A 7,752-nucleotide genomic window follows, 5' to 3' on the forward strand; every position below is an offset into this window, starting at 1 on the left:
AAGCATCTTACAGGTCGGGAGAGAGAGCGAACACGTTCGATGAAGTCTTGAGAGTGACGAAGGCGAGCAGGAGAAAAAGTACCAAGAAAGGGGGTGAGGGTTTTGGCCAGCCAAGAAGCAAGAGAATAAGAGATAGAACCTCTAGAGGATATGATGGGACACAGAGGAATATCAGGTTTACGAGTTTTGGGAAGGCCATAGAAATAGGGCAGAGAGGGACAGATGACACGAAAACGTTGAACAAGGTCAAAGTCAGGAGGACAGAGGTCGGAGAGAGTCCTTAGTTTCTTACTGAAAGTTCTCTTGACGCGATCAAGATGATTTGGAAACGAGAGGAGTGTAGATACGTGAGTCAGAGAGCAAAACATCAGCTTTACGGAGGTAATCCTTGCGATCAAGGATAACTACCGAATTACCTTTGTCAGAAGAGAGGATGACAATGTTGGTGTTAGATTTGAAAGAAGAAAGGGCAAGTTGATAGCGGCGAGGAAGGTGGTAATTCTAAGAAAACAGACTATCAAGAGCAGGAAGGAGAGCGCCACGAAAAGTGGACAAGTCAGGAATATTACAAGAGTGAGTCTGACGAAAAGAATCAAAAGCTAATCAGGTCAATACCAGCGAGAGGGGCAGATGAAGTGGCAAAGGAAAGACCAAAACCAAGTAGTTCAAGCTCATGCTGGGAGAAATAATGAAGGAAATATATGGCGGCAGCTGGTGTGGAATATAATAGTGTGGAGAACGGTGTGTGTAACACGTAGAGAACATGACAGGCAGGATGATACAGTCCACAACACTACTTATTCAGTGTCTCCGCGGCTTGTACCGTAACGTCGGCCCATCACTCACTGTGTCTGCAACACCAATTCTCCAAACTTTCGCCATTAGCACAATGTTTCAAGCCCACGCCACTTCTTGCACTGAATTATCCAGAAGAGTTTAGCGCTGCACATAAACTATGCATCTAAGACCATGTGTACATGGTCAAACTTGAAAGTCGTGCGTGGGGATGCTAACGCACTGAGGGACAAAGATACAGACATCAAATCAAGAAACAAGTGAGAACTGAACGCCGTGGGTTTAAACCCCACCCGTTTCCTTATTTGTTAGTAATCGTGTTATTACGATTTCGTGCGTCATACAGACATCATTGCCAGAACGTTAGCAACTCATTTATTATTCGTTATTGTAAGTTAACTGCACGTAAATGAACGTTGATCTAACCTATCCTACTGTAACCTATAATAACTAATATAGATTATTGTTGTAAATAGACTTAGATCTGCAAGAAATTGAAGAACAGCAAATGAGTTCGAAAACGCACGTCCTGTTTGAAGGACAGGTTGCCTCAGTTTGCTTTAGCACTGTACCGCCGGCAGTGCTCTAGCACTGTACCACCAGCAGTACTCTAGCACTGTACCGCCGGCAGTGCTCTAGCACTGTACCACCGGCAGTGCTCTAGCACTGTACCACCAGCAGTACTCTAGTACTGTACCACCGGCAGTGCTCTAGCACTGTACCACCAGCAGTACTCTAGCACTGTACCGCCGGCAGTGCTCTAGCACTGTACCACCGGCAGTGCTCTAGCACTGTACCACCAGCAGTACTCTAGTACTGTACCACCGGCAGTGCTCTAGCACTGTACCACCGGCAGTGCTCTAGCACTGTACCACCAGCAGTACTTTAGCACTGTACCATCGGCAGTGCTCTAGCACTGTACCATCGGCAGTGCTCTAGCACTGTACCACCAGCAGTACTCTACCACTATACCACCAGTAGAACTCTACCACTATACCACCAGCAGTACTCTACCACTATACCACCAGTAGAACTCTACCACTATACCACCAGTAGAACTCTACCACTGTACCACCAGCAGTACTCTACCACTATACCACCAGTAGAACTCTACCACTATACCACCAGCAGTACTCTACCACTATACCACCAGTAGAACTCTACCACTATACCACCAGTAGAACTCTACCACTATACCACCAGTAGAACTCTACCACTGTACCACCAGCAGTACTCTACCACTATACCACCAGTAGAACTCTACCACTATACCACCAGTAGAACTCTACCACTATACCACCAGTAGAACTCTACCACTGTACCACCAGCAGTACTCTACCACTATACCACCAGCAGTACTCTACCACTATACCACCAGTAGAACTCTACCACTATACCACCAGTAGAACTCTACCACTGAACCACCAGCAGTACTCTACCACTATACCACCAGTAGAACTCTACCACTATACCACCAGTAGAACTCTACCACTATACCACCAGCAGTACTCTACCACTATACCACCAGTAGAACTCTACCACTATACCACCAGTAGAACTCTACCACTGAACCACCAGCAGTACTCTACCACTATACCACCAGTAGAACTCTACCACTATACCACCAGTAGAACTCTACCACTGTACCACCAGCAGTACTCTACCACTGTACCACCAGCAGTACTCTACCACTGTACCACCAGCAGTACTCTACCACTGTACCACCAGTAGTACTCTACCACTATACCACCAGTAGAACTCTACCACTGTACCACCAGCAGTACTCTACCACTATACCACCAGTAGAACTCTACCACTGAACCACCAGCAGTACTCTACCACTATACCACCAGTAGAACTCTACCACTATACCACCAGTAGAACTCTACCACTGTACCACCAGCAGTACTCTACCACTGTACCACCAGTAGAACTCTACCACTATATCACCAGTAGAACTCTACCACTATACCACCAGCAGTACTCTACCACTGTACCACCAGTAGAGCTCTACCACTATATCACCAGTAGAACTCTACCACTGTACCACCAGCAGTACTCTACCACTGTACCACCAGCAGTACTCTACCACTGTACCACCAGCAGTACTCTACCACTGTACCACCAGTAGTACTCTACCACTATACCACCAGTAGAACTCTACCACTGTACCACCAGCAGTACTCTACCACTATACCACCAGTAGAACTCTACCACTGAACCACCAGCAGTACTCTACCACTATACCACCAGTAGAACTCTACCACTATACCACCAGTAGAACTCTACCACTGTACCACCAGCAGTACTCTACCACTGTACCACCAGTAGAACTCTACCACTATATCACCAGTAGAACTCTACCACTGTACCACCAGCAGTACTCTACCACTGTACCACCAGCAGTACTCTACCACTGTACCACCAGCAGTACTCTACCACTATACCACCAGTAGAACTCTACCACTGTACCACCAGCAGTACTCTACCACTATACCACCAGTAGAACTCTACCACTGTACCACCAGCAGTACTCTACCACTATACCACCAGTAGAACTCTACCACTGAACCACCAGCAGTACTCTACCACTGTACCTGCCAGCAGTACTCTACCAATGTACCAAAAGTAGTACTCTACCACAGTACCACCAGTAGTACTCACCACAGTACCACCAGTAGTACTCTACCACTGTACCACCAGCAGTACTTTACCACAGTACCACCAGCAGTACTTTACCACAGTACCACCAGTAGTACTCTACCACTGTACCACCAGCAGCACTCTAAAACTGTACCACCAGTAGTACTCTACCACTATACAACCAGCAGTACTTTACCACTGTACCACCAGCAGTACTCTTTTTACGCAGATCAGCTTTACAGGTTAAGAGCTGTTAAATCTACCCCAGTTCATTTCCAAGCCCAGTTCTATCAGTTCTATCTATGGTATACTACCACCATGGCCCTGGAATGCCACCCAAGGCATATCTTTTAGTTGTGCCGCCTGAGCAGCTAGTTTAATGTGCATGTCATGCTCATCGTATGAGCTGTGGCGCAAAAATCATGATTACAGAGGTTACAATGGGTCTTTGTGAAACCCCATTGAATACTGTTACATCAATAGAACGAAATATCAGTTACTTCATATTTTACAATTACTTCATATAGTTAGTGTACACAATACACTGATTTTTTAAAAATCTTATTACCACTAAAAAACATTGGTCGTAATTGGTTGCCATCTCTTCTATAAAAATAATTATTCATCTAGTCAGTGCAAAATGTGGATATAACCTCAAGATTTCAGATATCTTATCATTAATAATGAGGTGTTTTGTCATATCCTGTAAGGCTTGCATGGAGGTGTCTCTGTAAGGTTGGATGTTTGGACACTTAAGACATTATATAATGCTCCAATGTGTGGCCTGTCCACACTTTGCATTTTATGTCATTGACATCTTCGTACAAACCGTACTGCTAGAGATACAGCCTAAACTTACTTTACCAGTGACAGCATCGTACTATCTACTGATCTTGTTACTTTATCTAGAAATATATTTAATTTGACATTTCATTATGATGGATCTGCTGGTTCTTGTCTGTACTGTTCTACTTTCATTAAGCTCGTTTTCTATATCCTTCCTGACAATATTTTCCCCACAACAGTCGACTAACACTCGGGTACCTACTTACTATTAGGTGAACATACCCTACGTTTCCTCCCATGCTGGGGATCAAACTACGGACACTCGGTATGTGAGCCGAATGCATTGCCAACCGATTATTATTATTATAATCAAGGGGGAAGCGCTAAACCCAGAGGATTATACAGCGCCTGGGGGGGGGGATGTGGAAGGCATTCAGGCTTAATTCGGGGAACTGGAGCACAAATCCAATTCCCTAAATCAAGAGCCCCTCACCAACATCAAGGAACCTTCCTTGAGGGGATTGCCAACCGAGCCACGAGGGTATCCCTCTATCACAATATCATCAATATTACTCCAAGTTCCTCAGCTTCACAAATTGCTGAATCACTTTAAAGTGTGCATAATTTGCATAACAATTTACCTCTGTCGTCCCATATTTGCATAGTTCTTAAGAGCCAGAGCTGAAGGAAATGATTTATACAGCTATTAACTAAACCAAACAAAATTAGCTCAAAAAAAAAAAAAAAGCAAATTGGGACATCGTTCCGCTCTGTGTACAGCTTTGTCATGTCTTGATAAAGCACTGCACAAAGCGAAACGTTATCCCAGTAAGATCTTATTCTACAATATGTGTATTTTCTACGATATTGTCTGCAACACGTAGACAACAGTGAAACGAGGTGACTCGATGTTGCTGAAGGGTTCTTAATCTAAAGAACTGAATCTACCTTTCTTGTATACAACTTAATTACCTTTAATTCCTCAGACGCTGTATGACCCCACAGGGTTAAGCGCTTAACCGTGAATATAATAATACAAGAGCATTAGAAATAATTTTTTTTATGTAAGAGAATCAAATTGTGATAGACTTGCAGAGAAAGGGTAATTGCAGAAGTGGTGGTTGGTGGTTAGTAGTAGTGGTGGTTGGTGGTTAGTAGTAGTGGTGGTTGGTGGTTAGTAGTAGTGGTGGTTGGTGGCAGTGGTGGTTGTGCATTACACTAACTCCAGTGCTTCTGTTGCAGGTTTGTAGTATCGGATTGTGCTATAAGGTAACGTCCAGTAATAATGACTATTAATTATCGCTATGCACACAAATTATACAAGGATTGTCAACACATCAGAAGCAATCATTTACTACACTCAGTAATAAACAATACGACATGCACCAGCTGATGGCCTAAGAATCTAACTGAGTGGATGATTGCCCAAAATAATCAAACACTTCTCTGAGAATTCAAAATACCACAGTACACCTAACGGTCACCAGACAATTTGGGGTTGTATACTACCACTAGAAGCTTTGATTACTGTGTTCACAGCCGGAAAATTCAAATTCAAATTCAAATTCAAAGTTTATTCTCTATAAGGATTACAATGCTGAGTTTACAGAATTTGGTTATTGTGTGGTTTACATGTAGTAAAATAATGATTACAGAGTGTACCACTAGAACACCTAGCATGGCTAGGCATTTCGGGGAGACTTAGTTTAATTCTTAATTTTAAAATATTACAAATTATGAGGTAAGTTGGTATTATGGCTAAGTGACTAAATACTAGTTTGTGAGTTTAGCAATGTGAATGCTTTTGTTTTGGCACAGTACATAGTTTCAGTATTGGAGTATCACAGGATTCATTATTTTAAGATTGAGATTAATATTTCTGTTTATGGTCAAATGGGTGAGTGAGTGTAAGTGTGAACCACCAGGTGGTATTCGTGTAGTTAGTTGACGGGGTGGATCAGGGAGATAAGATGTTTTCTAATGGTAGTTTTGAAGGTGATGAATGTGTCTGCAGTTCTAGAGTTCTCAGGTAGGGTGTTCCAGATTTTAGGGCCTTTGACATACATTGAATTTTTGTAAAGGTTTAGTCGGACACGGGGAATGTCGTAGAGATGTTTGTGTCTGGTGTTATGCCTGTGGGTTCTGTCACAACTATCAAGAAAGCGTTTTGGTCAAGGTTGATATTGGAGTTTAAGATCCTGTAGATGTAGATTGCACAGTAGTAAGTGTGGATGTACTGAACAGGGAGTAAGTTTAGATCTATGAAGAGTGGGGGGTGTGTTGCCAGGGATGGGATTTAGTGATTATTCTTACTGCGGCTTTTTGTTGGGTTATTATTGGCTTTAGGTGTGTTGCTGCAGTTGATCCCCAAGCACAAATAGCATAGGTGAGGTATGGATAAATAAGTGAGTGGTATAGTGTGAGAAGGGCATTTTGCGGCACGTAGTATCGTATCTTGGAGAGGATCCCAACCGTTTTGGATACTTTTTTGGTTATGTGTTGGATATGGGTGCTGAAATTCAGGTTGTTGTCAAGGTATAGGCCTAGGAATTTGCCCTCATTATGTCTGGTAATTAGAGTGTTGTCGATCTTAATGTTAATTTGTGTATCTCCTGCTCTGCTACTAAACATAATATAGTAGGTTTTGTCAGTGTTAAGCATAAGTTTATTGGCTGTCATCCAAGTCGATATTTTGATCAGCTCCTCGTTAACAATGGTGTTGAGGGTGGCAAGATTAGGGTGAGAGATGACATAAGTCGTGCCGTCAGCAAAGAGAATGGGTTTCAGGTGTTGGGATACGTTTGGAAGATCATTGATGTATATGAGGAAGAGCAGGGGACCAAGGACACTTCCCTGCGGAACTCCAGTATCAAGTGGCCGTGTTGTTGATGCTGTGTCTTTAATGGTGACATACTGATATCTATTAGCAAGGTAAGATTTGAAATAAGCAAGCGCATGGCCTCTTATACCGTAATGGTCAAGTTTGTGGAGTAGGATGTCGTGGTCTACTGTGTCAAAAGCTTTTCTTAGGTCAATAAAAATTCCTAGTGGATATTCCTTATTTTCCAATGCTCTGTAAAGCAGATCTAGGATTTTTATGATTGCATCATTAGTACTTTTATTTTTCCTGAATCCAAATTGGCAGGGGTTGAGTATGTTTTGTGCCATTATAAATGAATATAGTCTCCTGTGCACGAGTTTCTCAAAGATTTTGGATAGCAATGGTAAGTTTGATATTGGCCTATAGTTGTTTAAGTCTGTAGGGTCACCACCTTTATGTATTGGTGTAACCCTTGCCATCTTGAGTAGTTTCGGGAAGGTGCTAGTTTCTAGTGACTTGTTAAAAAGTAATGAAATAGCATGCGAAAGGACATGGGCCGCTCGCTTGTACAGCAATGGTGGGACATGAGACAGATTCCCTGAGTTATTTTTAAGTGACTTTATAATCTCGGTGACTTCCGTGGGCTCAGTTGGTGCAAGATAGAAGGAATTTGGGAAATTCCCATCTAGGTAGTCCCCAGCATGGGC

The sequence above is a fragment of the Cherax quadricarinatus genome, chromosome 53 (genome assembly GCF_038502225.1).
Source record: "Cherax quadricarinatus isolate ZL_2023a chromosome 53, ASM3850222v1, whole genome shotgun sequence".
NCBI lineage: Eukaryota > Metazoa > Arthropoda > Malacostraca > Decapoda > Parastacidae > Cherax > Cherax quadricarinatus.